The sequence below is a fragment of the Tenebrio molitor genome, chromosome 6, assembly GCF_963966145.1.
Source record: "Tenebrio molitor chromosome 6, icTenMoli1.1, whole genome shotgun sequence".
In the NCBI taxonomy this organism is placed as follows: Eukaryota; Metazoa; Arthropoda; class Insecta; order Coleoptera; family Tenebrionidae; genus Tenebrio; species Tenebrio molitor.
Genome location: NC_091051.1, coordinates 19,366,061 through 19,380,360, shown reverse-complemented (window position 1 = coordinate 19,380,360; position 14,300 = coordinate 19,366,061). Strand labels below are relative to the sequence as shown.

Here is a 14,300-nt window from a genome sequence, read left to right as displayed (position 1 = left end):
TTTCCCGAATTTACTAGCTGTAAGTCGAAATGATCGTTCTCTATACCATTCAGGATTTAAATTTTGCCTTTCTTTTTTGTTCTATATCAGAAATGTTGATGCTAGAAACCTCATTCAAAAATTTAATCTTGGCATTTTCATATTAGTCCGTAGACATGTCTGGAAATTCTGGTAATGCCTCACAGTTTTGACCATAATCCGAATCGGTGCTGCAAGCACGATTTTTAACTTTTCGACCCGTTCTGCTAAATCAATCAGCTGTTCGTACATTCAGTGGCGTCCTGTTTTTCAGCTGTGGCAGCCAAGTTTAATTTGTGTTGTAATAAATGATAAAAACTGTATTTCTCTGTAAGACAAATGGAATAGAACGAGGTTTTAATTAATAAAAAATATAAAACAAATTTAAATAATTTGGTTACGCCACTGCTCATAACTTCGCGCAGGTTGTTGGCTCCCCCTATGTACAGTCGATGGACAAATAAAACTGGGACAAAAATGACAATCACATAAGTCAAAATTTACAAATTTGCATCGTTTAATTACGGCTTTATTACAAATAGGTTAACTTTGGTATGACATATTATATAGACACTGACAAATATATTGACTTTGATATTGACAATTCAATGGTCTGATTTACGTAGATTAAATTTTAAGTGTCCCAGTTTTATTTGTCCACCGACCGTACCTCTTACAAAAACAACCTCTAATTTATTTACTTTCTTACTAGTAGTTGTATGTATATTTAATACCTATACAGGTTTATAAATTATCCGATTTTCGACATTTCCCACTAACTCAATAAAATACAATAAAATATAATATAATAACTAAAACTAACTAACTAAATAAGACAATAATTCAAAACAATAACAAATTAGCAGCTTTCCAAATACAATTATCCCTCCCCACATATTGTCCCTCTTCTCCACTCAACCTTCTTCATCCATTCGATCCCTCTTCCGTCCTCATTCAACATTTCTTCTCTACTTTCCTCTCTCTCTCTCAATTCTACGCATTCATTCAACATATGTTCTATCGTCTCCTTTTTTTCTCCACACATCCTGCACACTCTAATCCTATCCTCATTCCAATATTTATTCTCTCTCTCCTCATTTCCACACCTAAATCTTGCTATTATCACTCTCTCCTTTCTACTATCTCTTCCTAGGTACTTTGGTAGTTCTTCCGTTATTATTTTTTCATACTTCCCATTGTACCTAGATTCCCTAATTCTCGTTCTTCTTTCCTGCACTTGCACATCTCTGTCTCTCTGCACCAATTCATCGGTCATTGCTCTGCCTCCCTCTCGCATTCTTTCTATCTCCGCTCCTGCATACCCATTTCTTTCGAAATATGCCTCCCTCTCTTTCCATACCCCTTTTCCTATTTCTTTCCTTTTTTCTTTCAGACACTCTTGCAAAATTCTACACTCTCCTCTCTCTATCAACCTCTCCTCAAATCTTATTGCTCTCTTTCCTGCTTCTATTCTTATTCCATCCCTTTTTGTTTCCTCCATCACTATATAGCCCGGTGTCTCTCTATCTACTCCTAGCACCCATTTCAAATATTTTCCTTGCACCCCTTCCAACCCTTCTTGCTCTCTCCATCCCCATATTTCCGCTCCATACATCATCACGCTTTTCACCAGACTATCAAACATCATTATTCTCCTTCTAAAGTCATGTCCAAATTTTCTCTCTCCTATCCCCCATACCGCTCCTATTATCTTATTCGCTTTTTTCACTAACTCTCTCACATGTGCTGCTGCTGTGTTTCTTTCATTCATCACATAACCTAAATACTTAAATTCTTTCACTTCTTCAATTTTATCCTTTTCCCATCTCCACTCATTTATTTTTCTCCTACCACCCCCCTTTCTAAACACCATCATCTTGGATTTCTCTACATTCACCGTCAACTTTTTCCTCCTCATATATTTCTCCATGTTTCCCAACATTTCTTTCATACCTTTCTCCTCTCTCGCTAGCACCACCAAGTCATCCGCGTATGCCAAAGACCACACTTTTTCTTTGCCCACCACGACCCCCCCTGCCTGCCCCTTCCTGAACATCTCCTCTATATCTCCTATAAACGCTGCAAACAGGCTGGGGCTTAGTGGACAACCTTGTCTTACTCCCTTATACGTCTTGAAACATTCACTCACTCTTCCATCCACTCTCACTCTACTTATCGTCTCTTCATATATCTCTTCTATTTTTGTTACCAGATGCTCATTTATCCCTTTCTTTCTCAAGTATTCCCACAGTAAGTCTCTTTCCACATTATCAAAAGCCGCCTTCAGGTCTACAAAAAATGCATATATCTTGCTACCCCTCTTTTTTATCTCATTTCCTATTATATGATTCAAGATATATACGTTGTCCATAGTCCCTCTACCTTTCCTAAATCCCGCCTGCCCGTCTGGTAACGCACCCCGCTCATTCATTTCTTTCATCAGTCTTTCTTCCACAATCATCGCGTATACCTTATATGCCGTATTAAGGAGCGTGATCCCCCTGTAATTGCTGGCTGTATCCTTTTCTCCTTTCTTATATATGGGGCATATTATCCCCTCCTTCCACTCCTGGGGGAAGCCCTCTCCCTTCCACACTCCATTCATTATCTCTAACAACCTATCAACTTCCCTTTCAGTTCCATATATCCACGATTCGTTCTGTATACCGTCCTTCCCCGGTGCCTTTTTCCTTTTCAGTTTTCTTAGTTGTTGCTCTAATTCTTCTCTTGTTATCTCTTCTATTTCTCCCACTCTGTGTTGTCTCTTTTCCTTTTCTTGTCTGTTTTCCTCACCCCCCAACAACTCACTGAAGTACTTTCTCCATTCCTCCATAGTAATTCTATCACTCACTATTTCTCCTTTTTTCTTTCTTTCCCTATTTATGTATCTCCACACCTCTTCTTCCGTCTTTATACCTTTCATCTTCATTTCTTCTTCCATCCGTTTCTTTTCCTTCTTCTCTTTGCATACTAATTTGTACCTCTTGCGTGCTGTCTTGTACTCTTCCTTCGTTGCTTTTTCTTTTTTCCAATTTCTTAGTTTCTTTCTTGCTGCTTGCTTCCCTTCCCTGCATTCTTTATCCCACCACTCGTTTTTCCACAGCCCCATCTTCTCTCTTATCTCTATCTCTTTTTTTTCTGTTGCATTTTTTACGTTCTCGCTCAGCTCCCTCACTTTTTCGTTTATTTCTTCTTCTTCGTATTTTGCCTCCCTAAGTCTTGCTCTATACTTTTCTTTTCCTTCTTCCGTCCAAATATTCTTCACAATTTTTTTTTTTAACATCCTTCATACTTCTCTCTTTCTCTCTTCCTTTTGTCCTCACTTCCAATGGCATATGATCCGACTCCACTCTTTCTCCCACCTTAAATTCTTCTATTTTATCCCATGCTTCTTCATTCACCATAACATAATCAATAACTGTCTCCCCTCTCGATCCAATATACGTGTACTCCCCTTTCTCGTCTCCTATGCAGTTTCCATTAAGTACGTCCCATCCTCTTTCTTCTACTAAACTAACCAGTTCTCTCCCTTCTGCGTTTTCTATTCCATCTTTTGTTGGTCTTCTTTCTATTGTTGCTTGTTGTTCTTCCATCCGCCTTCCTTTTCCCCCAATTCTTGCATTAAAATCCCCCCCAATCACCAGAGTTCCTTCTTCCTGCTCTTTTACTCGCTCTTCTATTATTCTTTTCGTTTCTTTCATACTTCTGCTGTATATTGTTACAATTCTCCATTTTCTCTGTTTTCTTTTTACCGTTCTTTCCATAAACCCTCTTTCTTCTTTTACTCCAGATCCGTTTTCTTCTTCCAGTCCCTTTTTCACACCCATTATTATCCCACCTTTCGCTCTCCCTTTCTTGCTTTCCCTCTCTGCATATTGACACTTCCACTCAAACTCTCTCGGCATTCTCTTTTCCAATCTTTCCCAGCCTTTTTCTTCCACCCACGTTTCTACCAATCCCACTACGTCAAATTCTCCCAAATACTTCCAAAACTCATTCTCTTTATTTTTTATTCCCGCTACATTCCAGAATACTATTCTTATTTGCTCGTTTTCTCCTTTATTCCTCTCCATGTTCGTTTTCCCTTTTCTGCCCTGTCGTCTTTTTCTTACGCTCTTATTCAAAAATTTGCTGTATGTAACTTCCCGTTTTCTTCATCCCACCTAAAACCTTTTCCCTCTATCCATATCTTTTTATAACCCACTTTCACCCGCAGTCCTTTTTCTCGCTCTTCTTTGGCTAGCGTTCTTAATTTCTTCTGTGTGTCTCTCTCCTTTTTTGTCATATCATCTTCTATGTACACTCTCTTTCCTTTTTTTTCTCTTAGTTTCCTTTTATTTTCCATAACTTTCCGTTTTTCCCCCCAGCTCTCAAGTTCTGCCACAATCATTTTTCCTCCATTTATTTTATACATCTCTTTCACCCTTACTTCAACCTCTAATTCTGCCTTCATCCATTTTTCCAGTTTCTTCTCGTTCTCACATTCCTCTTCATCCAGTCCCGTTACGACAATATTCTTTTTTCTCACTCTTTTTTCCTGCTCTTCCATTTTCTCCTCCAATTTTGTCATTTTTTCTTTTAATTCCATCTTTTCTCTTTCCCATTTTTCTTCCTTTTCACGCATCATACTTTTCAGTTGTTCCAATTCCCGGCTCATCTTCCGATTCTCTTCCTTTATCTCCCCTACATCCTCCATAATTTTTTCCAACATCTTTTTCATTTCCTCATCCATTGCCTTTTTAACAGGTGATCTTTCCACTTTTTTACTTTTCCGAAATGGGTTAATCCTCTCTTCTGATTCTCGTCCTTCTTCTCTTTTCCTTTTGTGATCTTCGTCTCTCTCGCTTTCACTATCACTTTTTTTCATTCTACCTCGTTTTTACTTGCCGCTTATCTTATCGCGCGCCGTAAAACAGGTCCGCTCGCTTCGACTGCTCGAATCGGACCATTTACTTTCTTACTATATTCCATTGTATTATTTTCCTATATTACCATTATTTAATTCCTGAGATATCGTAGAAATAAATTGACCTTTTGTATTATAACTAATTGCTGCAGCATAGCATCTACCTTCATAAGATCCAATAGATGTTCTAAATTTTAAAATATTTGTAGGTAAAAAGTTTTTAATATTCATGTCTGCCTTTGGAGTTTTAGATATATCTCTGAGTTTATTGCAAAAATTACGCAGAACATGGTTTCGACATTCAATTGTTTGTATGAAAAAATTTGAACCGTACGGTTTTGAATCTCTATTTTTTTATAAACACTACTGTCACAGTCGCCAATAATTTTAGCATATTTCAAATTATGCATTTTTTAAAACCTTCCAATATAATATTTGATTCCATAGATGTGGATGTACCGTTCCAATTTTTCCAGCATTTGTGAACAGAAACTGTTTTTTTTTAAATTTTTGGTATTTACTATACACAGCACATAATTTATTTTATGCGCTGCCAAGCAATTTTGGCCGTTTTATTTACCTCATTAGAGTGCATAAAAGGGTAATTTATTGCTCTAAAGCATTGGCGTAATTTTTATGCTCTAAAGAAAATTCTATTACATGAAATTGCGTATTTCTTAATAAAGTAACAATTTAATTAAACGAAAAATTTACTTCTACTTTAGCATTGTTACAACTATTAATTACAATCGAAGGTAAATTGATTTTTTCTGAAAATATTTGATTCTGTCGATTTTGAATGTTCAACTCCGCATTTGTCTGAAGAATGGAAACTCCTTTACTTTTCTTATCCTCCGGTTCTTCAGTGTAGTCATTTGAAAAAGCACTGGATGTTGATGGGACTACTGTTTTTTCATGTTGACGTTTCCCTTGAATTTTTTCGGCTATCTTGAGCTTGTTTTGAATATTATCTTCTATATATCCTTCTGCGATTGTACCAGAACGCCAACCTCCGTGACGTTTAAGTCTGTAATATGTCCACCAGAATCTGCAAGTAAAGTAGCGGAACTGCGACGCAAACAATGTCCGGTATAAGATTTGGGGTCGGGAAGGTTCAAATATGTTGCTACTTTTGATGGAATGTTTCCAAACGTATTTCTGCCTACGGGTTGCGTGGAACATTTCCCATTTTTGTAAAAAATGAAGAATCGATTATGTTTAGTATGTGGAGGCCGCAAAACAAAGTACTTGCGGAAAAGTTCTAAGAAATTTTGCTCATTTTGTATTATAGTAAACCGTCTTGATACTTTTGTTTTCGTTTCAGTTAGTCTTATCAGTATCGCAGAGCCCAAATCCTCAATTTCTTTTGTTGTTAAAAAGCACAACTCTTGCGATCTGCAAGCACCGGCAATTCCTACGATTACAGCAACCTAGAATAATTACAAATTAACTATTGAAATATAAAAGCAACAAAGTAATTTACCTTGATCATTAAATACGTATCATCTGGTGCTTCCGTAATAAATTTGTCAATTTCGCTTTTTGAAAGGACTTTTGACTTTTTAGGTTTGTAAGTATCACATTGTCACTTTAAATATGCTTGAAGTTTTAAGTATTTGCTGATGTCTATTCCATTTCTTACTAGCAAGGTGCTTCTTAACATAGAGTAAAAACTCCACAAACTCGAAGACTTGTAGTTGTTGGATTTTTCAAAAAAGTAAGCGAGACAAACATCTTCAGTGTACTGTATAGTCTTCTTACCATTTTCAGCTAAATTGAAAAATCTTTTGCACACAAAAGCAAATGTCTGCCACTTGTTTACAAAATTTCGTAGTTACGGTAGTTTGGAAAAATTATCAATCTTTGGCTACTTTGTTTAAATTAATACCAAGGAAATTTTTGTGTTGGTTTTTTCAATTTTTGAGGGCAGCGCATAAAATTTTGTATGCATTACGAGCATAAATTGCATTTTGCTGCTCTTATCGTCTTAATGCCCTCGGCTAGCGCCTCTGGCATCAATATGACGATGCGAGCAGCAAAATGCAAAATTATGCTCTTAATGCATAAATAACTATTATCTACCATCGCGTAAAAAGTAGGCACTTTTTGCACTAAAAATCGTTGTCAAAGTTGACGTTTAGAGAAACTGACGGAATCGTTCTCTAAAAGTTTTAGAGCACGATTTCTCGCTTTTATGGCACAGAACTGTCAGAATACAACAATCGAATTTGTTGGAAACATTGTTTAGGTTGCTAAACGACGTGGTTCTCAAACGACTTTGGTTATTCATGAAATATTGAACCAATGAATTATTTTATACAAATTTATGTTGAAACCGGTGTGATGATCTCACGATCGTAGATAAAATGTTGTAAGACATACGTGTAAAAAGTTCCTTTGTTGCACTCACATCTTTTAAAATACTCCCTCGTACCTCGGTCGTATTTTAAACCCGTTTGTGCAATAAAGGATAACTTTTTACACTTATATCTTAAATAACTATTTTACACCAATATATAAAACATGCATTGTTCTAGCACCAATTATGCATCCAACGCCCGATGATTCATTATAATTTGTTTTGTACGATCTTTTGCTCCACGCTCCAACTACAATAACAGTTATTAAAACTCTACCATTGGAGTCAATTTCTCCAGCTTCTTTTGCTAAATGACATTCTTCTTTACCAGCTTCTTTCATTGTTTCAGTTGCCAAATTTTTAATTTTTTCAAAAATTGTATTTTCCGTTTGAATATATTTTCTATTGGACATAGAAGGTATATCTAAAGATACACACAATTCTCAAAATTGAGATTGACCGATACCAATCGCTATTGAACCACATACTGCTGCGTCGGAATTTTCACTACTAAAACTACCTCTTTGTCCGCACATGTTGCACTCATAAGTGAAGATACTTTTCAGGCCAAGATGTTTTTCGTTTGTTATATTAACATCGAAGAAAGAGCACCCAAAATCTTCATGTAGTAGTGTAGCGCTCGGCGAGTGACGGCGTTAAGATGAGTGATTGTTCAAAGTGCTCTAAATCTAGTAAAGATGAAATGTTACACTGTGATAGTTGTAAACGCTTCCTGTGTGAAGGATGTTCTGAATTATCAGCAACGGAAAAGAGGTGTATGCAACTATAAATTAGAAAACTGCTGTTTTTGTGTGAAGCATGTAAAAATGGCCTTGGTGAAGTACCTGTATTAATAAAAGCAGTCTCGGAAATAAAGAAAGAAGTGTTGAAGTTGCAAGGATCATCATTGACACGTCAGAATAATCCGAGCAAGGATATGGAAAATAATCATGATATTATAAACGAGATTGAGGAAAGAAGCAAGCGACGTAAAAACTTTATCATAGCCAACATTAAAGAGTCGGAAAAAGTGAATGGACATGAAAGAAAAATTGATGATAAAAACACGGTAATAAAAATACTTTCACCTATAGGGATTACAATGGACAGGATCAAGGTTTTTCGTCTAGGAAAATTTAACAAAGAGAATAACCGTCTTATAAAAATTATCTTTGAAACGGAGGACGATGCCATCACGATACTAAAAAATAAGAACAAAATTAAGGTTCCCAGGCTACGGATATTTAATGATCAAACTAAAATGCAAATTGATTATTATAAAAAACTAAAAGGGAAACTACAGGCCATGCAAGACAACGGTGATATGAATAAAGGTATCAAGTACATAAATGGTAGACCCACCATAGTATCCACCACAGACCACCAGCCAATAAAAAACTAGAAACGTCACCTAATATACTTTACAACACCGATATGCTATATACTAATATTCAAAGTCTCCAAGGTCATATGGATCAAATAAATGAACAGCTAATTCATTACAACCCAGCTATTTTACTATTTAGTGAAACAAGAACTACAGTAGATGTCCGCAACAGTGAACTCTTTATTCAAAATTATTGTGCAGTGCGATGTGACTCCAATAGCAAATGGAGCGGTGGAGTTGGGCTTTATATAAAGAGAACAATATCTTTCTCGCATTATAAAACTTTGGTATTAGATAATAATTACTGGTGCAAAATTGTTATGGTATTTCTACCGTCGGGAAAGTGGCTAATTGGTTGCTTGTACCACTCTCCAAGTGGGTCGGATGCTAAATTTTTGGAAGATTTTGAGGGTTGGTGTGATCAATTAAGTGGAGAAAATCAAAGATTTATTTTAATAGGAGATTTTAATATAAGTTTTTTAAAGAATAGCTTCTACTGTAATAAATTTAAAAGTATTGTTAGGATATATGGTATAAAACAGCTGGTTGATAAATGTACACGCACTACGATAACTTCATCCAATTTAATTGATTTTGTGTTGACAAATGTCGAAAAAATGTTAAAAGTAGAAGTACATGACATACCAAAAATCACTGATCATAATATTATTACTGTAAACATATGTAATCAAAGTCAATATGATAATAATTGGAGTGAATACAGGATATATAGAAAATTAAACACTTTTAATTTGACGAAAATGAATAACCAGTTAAGCAGTCAGTTTTGGAATCTTGATTCTAGTAATGTAAATGAGATTTTGGAAGAGTTAGTCTATACATGTAAGAGAATTATAAACAACGTAGCACCTTTACAAAAAATAAAAATAAAAAACAGAGCAGTACCATGGTACGATGGGGGAGGTTAAAAATTTATCTAAAGCTAGAGATGTTGCTTATAAAAAATTTAAGATTACTGTAGGTGATGAGGCTAGTCAATATTGGAAACAATATAAACAGTATCGAAACAAAGTTGTAAACCTGCTAAAAATTAAGAAACGACATTATTATACGTCCAATATAAATAAACATAGAAACGATTCCAGGATGATGTGGAAAACATTAAAGAAAATAATTAATAAAGATAATGATTATCTCCCAAATAATGTTAGATTTGAAAGGAATGACAAGATTGAAACGTACACCGATGACATAGCAATAGCTAATAATTTTAATACATATTTTGTAACGAGTATTTTAGAGTTGAATCGGAGTATAAAATGTAAACAAGATATTTCTTCATTAAAAACGGTCCGAGCTCAATGTCATTTTCATGAATTTTCCCTCATTAGTTTGCAGGACCTTGGTAACATAATCAAAGGATTAAATAATAACAGTAATTTAAATGAAATACTTAATGCTAAAATTATTAAAAGTAGTTATAAGGTGATAGGGCATGTTATTCTTAATCTAATAAATACCTCTCTCAGATACGGAGATTTTCCCAATGATTTAAAAAGAAGTTCTATCATTCCCATTGCAAAAGTTAATAATACAATTTTGGCAGCTGAGTTTAGACCGATTAATACACTACCTATCATTGAAAAGATATTGGAGAAAGTGGTTTATCACCAGCTAAGTAAATATATTAATGATAACAATTTGCTCTATATATACCAATCTGGTTTTCGTAAAAATCATTCGTGTGAAACGGCATTACAGATAACATTATCAAAATTTAAAAAAGCAATAGATGACAATAAAATTGTGATAGCTGTGTTTCTCGATCTAAAACGAGCGTTTGAAACTATAGATAGAAACTTACTCCTAAAAAAATTAGAAGACGTAGGATTGGGGGGTAGTGTGTTGAGTTGGTTTAAGTCATATCTTAGTGGTAGGACACAAAATGTTAAAGTAAGGGAGACAACGTCAACCAACATAACAAATAATCTTGGTGTTCCACAAGGAAGTGTTTTGGGACCGCTGTTATTTCTATTATATATTAATGATATGCATTTAAATGTAGTTTGTGATTTTCTAAATCTGTTCGCAGATGATACATTAATTGCGTGTATATGTGACAATATTGATCAGGGAATAAAAAGAATAAACGAAATATTAGAAAAGGTAAAAATATACTTAGAAATTAATAAATTAAAACTTAATGTAAGTAAAACTAAAGCCATGATTTTAACTACAGACAACAGGTACAAAAAAATCAATATAAATCAAATTAATATTATTATTGATAAGCAACAAATTGAAATTGTTAAGGAATTCAAATACCTGGGTTTTGTCATAGATAATACGATATCGTTTAATAGTCATTTTAGATATATAGTTGATAAAATTTCTAAAAAACTTTATTTTTTCTCTAGAATCTCAAATTTTGTAAATATAGATATTTGTTTAGTGATATATAAATCAATAATTTTACCACACTTTGATTTTTGTGCCTCTGTTTTGTATCTAATGGATAAAACAAAAGTTGGTGTATTACAAAAATTACAGAATAGAGGCATGAGAATAATACTTAAATGTAATAAATATACACCTATTCGACTCATGCTCAGCACTCTACAGTGGATGTCAGTGGAACAAAGATTGTATTATATGTCAATGATTTTTATGTTTAAGATGGTACATAACATGTTACCGGCATATTTTAAATGTCTTATTAAATTCAATTGTCAAGTTCATCGGTACTCAACTAGAGACAAGCTTGATTTAAACATAACTAAAGTCATGTTGAGCCGAACAATGAACTCAATTTTCTACAAAGGAATGAAAGAATACAATGAATTGCCGATGAATTTGAAAATTTTAGGCAATGTAGGTGAGTTTAAAAGACAATTATCCAGATACATGCAATTTTAGAGCATAGTTGTAGATGAATAATGGTAACTAAATATTGTAAAAAGTATATTGTATCGAGACAATAATAATAAAGTTCTTCTTCTTCTTCTTCTTCTTCATGTTTAATTGACCTTAAATTAGAAAATAAATAACCAATGTCAACTATTCTACGGCCACTAATTTCATATGGTTTGTTAATTGGTGACATAGATTTTGTAGCAAAAACATCATCTGTTATGGTATCATCAGAAGAAATTGAATTTTGGGAACATGTACTGCTAATATTATTCTTATCTCTTATCTCTTTTCGTCTTTTAACTAACATTTTTGCAATGACAGCTCTACTTTTACGTTTGGCAAATGTGGTAGGATTCTTTTTAGACCCGTGTCCCATTATTACAAATATTTACAGCTTATATTTCTTATGTAGAAAAAATTATTAAGTAAATAAAAATATCAAACTGAACACATTGAACATTGAACACATCATTTCTTCTTTCACCGTTTTGGCTCAAAGCGAATATAAGAAACGTCATGATATATTCGCTGAATTATACACATGAATTTAGCAGTTAAATTCAACTTATTAAAGGATACACAGCCACATTATATTTATAAACCAGAAAGTTGTTTGGAAAATGACAATTACAAATTATATTTTGATCGTACAGTTTTAACTGACATTCATATTCAGCATAACAGACCAGACATTATTATTTTAAATAAACAGCAAAAGCAAGCATATCTTTTAGATGTTGCTGTTTGGTGCTTAGAAAAAAATTCGATTTTACCACTTTTAATTTCAGCAACGGGAATACCGCAATTTCTTTTTAAAAATTTAAAAATTTTGGACTTAGAGAACACATTGGTGATTGAAATTCAAAAAGGTATATTATTATACTCATGTCATATCGTGAGGAAATTCCTTAACATTGACACAGAACATAAAACACAAAAAAGTCAAAATGTGGAGGCGAGATGCCGGTAATTATGTTGATAAGCACTGCACTATTACTTGATAGTATTATCCGTAATAATGTGTCCTCCGGCAAAATTGCCGTGTCGACGGGTAGTGGAGGGTTAAGATTTTCTTAAAAAATTGAAAATATATAGATGGTTTCTACTTATCACTTGAAAGTTGATATAAATCACGGTGATGATAATCGCTTTGAACGCCTGAAACGCACTCGAGCATTCAAATCACTTTCGTCACAGAAACGAAAATATAATGAAATACAATTTTAGAACAGCACTATTTATAACAAAGCCCCTACTCGCCCCCTTCCAGGAATAATTTATAATCGAAGAAGATTAATTTCCAAAATTATGGTTTCTAGGATTGTTGATCGTCTATTTGCATTTCTACCTGACAGAAAATGCCCAGAAACTCTCATTTTGGAACAAATCGATCGTGAAAGACTCCCCACACCACAGAGCCGTACATCATGGCTGGTCTGACAATCTGTCGGTAGATTGTGACTTTGTTCTTGATGGACAACTTGCTTCGCCGACAAACCAGCAAATTAAGTTGTCCTCGAACGATCAGAGAGCGAGTTTTCGCGTGCTCGACTTGGGGAATGAATGTTAGATGGTTGTCGAACTTGACACGGAGATATTTGACGACGGTTATCCAGGGGATGACACGGTTGAACATAGCGATTTCGCCGACCGGTCGGAAATGACGCTTGGTAAAAAGAATCGCGTTGTTTTTTTCCGGATTCACGTCGATTCGCCAAGTGCCAAACCATGATTCCAGACTTATCCACAGCGCGTTGCAGATCTCGTGAAATGATTCTGGGTGACCAAGAGCGCACTAGAATTGCAGTGTCGTCTGCGTACAGTGCGATTTTTGTGTTGTTGGGTTTTGGAATGTCGGCAGTGAAGATTGCGTACAGAGTCGGTGAAAGTACCGAACCCTGTGGGACGCCTGCTTGGATCTCGCGTTGGGTTGAGAGGACCTGTCCGATTTTTGCGTGGAAAACACGGCGGTTGAGGAATTAGTTTAATAATCTGATCCACGGTGGAGTGCTTGGGGCGAAACCCAAACTGTTCGCCAGGAATTGTGGAGTTCTCATCTGTCGCTTTGACCAGCCGGGTCAAAATGACTTTTTCGAGAACCTTTCCGATGCTTGACAGAAGACTGATGGGGTGATAACTTTGGGGCAGTTTGGAGTTTTTCCCGGGCTTGGGAATGAAAATGACTGTCGCGTTTTTCCATCGGGACGGAAAGTGGCAGAGACGGAGGCTGGCGTTGACAATTGCAGTCAAAGCGACGACAACTTTGGGCGGCAACAATTTCAACGCTGTGTTCGAAATGTTATCGGGGCCGGGCGCTTTCTTCTTCTTCAGAGACCCGATGATTTTTCGGATCTCCGAAGGCGAAGCTGGTGTGATGGGATTGTCGTCATGTCTAGAAAGAATGAGACGAACTTGGTTCTCGATCTCCTCGATGTGGACCGGGTCGGCGTCGACGACGTTCGGTCTGCATTGCAGTTCCAAGCTGTCAGCGAACGCTTCCGCTTTATCCACGTACGAGAAGACGAGTCCATTTGCACCCTGAATGGGGGGAAGTGGCTTGTTGTTTGAACGGAGCGCTTTCGTCATTCTCCAGATCGAGTTGTCCTCCGCGGTGAGGGATTTGAGTTTCCTTTCCCACCGATCACTGCGGTGATCGATGAGCGCGAATTTGACTTCGTTGCCGAGGCGGTTTGCTTCCGTCCTGTCAAGGGCGCTGCCAGTTCGGTAGGCTTGGCGCCTGGCGAGATTTTTTGCGC

General features: G+C 35.8%; 1 protein-coding gene and 1 long non-coding RNA gene across 6 annotated transcripts in view; one reads left to right on the top strand and one right to left on the bottom strand.

The window, feature by feature from the left end:
• The window catches only part of LOC138133771 (uncharacterized), a 285,987-nt gene that overhangs the window by 185,760 nt on the left and 85,927 nt on the right, over positions 1-14,300 (top strand). The gene's annotated exons all lie outside the window — the stretch shown is intronic.
• On the bottom strand, positions 5,617-7,477 carry LOC138133570 (uncharacterized). The gene is made up of 2 exons (XR_011160417.1): positions 6,408-7,477; positions 5,617-6,354 (listed from the first exon to the last, which is right to left on the bottom strand). It is a non-coding gene; the product is annotated as an uncharacterized lncRNA (long non-coding RNA).